Source organism: Egretta garzetta, unplaced genomic scaffold (genome assembly GCF_000687185.1).
Source record: "Egretta garzetta isolate BGI_Z169 unplaced genomic scaffold, ASM68718v1 scaffold229, whole genome shotgun sequence".
Lineage (NCBI taxonomy): Eukaryota > Metazoa > Chordata > Aves > Pelecaniformes > Ardeidae > Egretta > Egretta garzetta.
The window spans coordinates 3,738,556-3,739,962 of NW_009270000.1; positions in this window are offsets into that span (position 1 = coordinate 3,738,556).

Consider the following 1,407-nt stretch of genomic DNA (forward strand, 5'->3'; position numbering starts at 1 on the left):
GTGCGACTTCAGAGTATAATTTTCAGTGTAAATGGTAGAATAGTGGGTGTGTTAGAGCAAAAAAGAAAGCAATGGAGAAAACCAATTAATTTAAAATCAGGCAATGATTTCACAGCACGTGCCTGTTGTGCATTCAAAATCACCCACTTACTACACAGCCCCATTCTGGCAGTGGCACACAGAACTTTTACTGCAATGACAGGTTGTTTTCTTTTCTAACAAGGAAATGAACAATGAGTTATCCTCCCTTAACTCTGCATATAGAGAACAATTCCGGTAAGCAGGAGAGTTAGATGATTTTAGATGTTATTTTCTAAATGATATAGCTTCCCGTGGAAATGAACTTTGTCTCTGGCAAAGTATCTGGTGATTACTCTGCTAAGAGTAGTAAATGATCTAAAAATATGTACATCATCTTTTGAAGGAGAAAGCAAATTAAGACAGTTCTTTAAACCTGAAAGCTGAGCTGTTCGTTCTCTGTTAGGATAAACACATCAAGTTAGGGTTTACTCTGAACAGCCTAACAGAAAACAATCTGCATAAACAGATGAAATTTTATCAGGCCATGAATAAAAGATTCAAACAGAAAATTGTTTTTCTTTAGTTTCTATGAGGACTAAAAAGAGCAAAATTACCGGGCTATTTCTTTCCCCTTAAAATCTTTTTATAGATAATGGTGAACAGATGATTCTTTCAAACTTCACTTGCGATGAATTCAAGACAAGATAATATCATCATCCATCTTCTTGATGAACCTCATCATCTTATCTTCAGTCTAAATCCAGGAGAAAAACTGAACACGCCATGCATCTACACATCTCTTCATTTAAAAATTACAGCTGAAGGTTAGAAAACGTTTAAGGTCAAACTTCTAAGCTACCATCTGGAGCTCATTTAACAATTGCCAAGAACATCTGCCACTACTGTACATGCCTAAGACAAAACTTAGCCAACTGTGGTGGGTTGACCCTGGCCAGACGCCAGGTGCCCACCAAAGCCGCTCCATCACTCCCCTCCTCAGCTGGACAGGGGAGAGAAAATATAATGAAAGGCTTGTGGGTCGAGATAAGGACAGGGAGAGATCACTCAGCAATTACCACCATGGGCAAACCAGACTCGACTTGGGGAAAATTAGTTTAATTTATTACCAATCAAATCAGACCAGGGTAATGAGAAATAAAAACTAAATCTTAAAACATCTTCCCCCCACCTCTCCCTTCTTCCCAGGCTCAACTTCACTCCCGAATTCTCTCCCTTTTCCTCCCCTACAGCAGCACAGGGGGATGGGGAATGGGGGTTGGGGTCAGTCCATCCCACGCTGTCTCTGCTGCTCCTTCCTCCCTCCCAGCCTGGGATCCCTCCCATGGCAGATAGTCCTCCCTGAACTGCTCCAGCATGGGGCCCTCC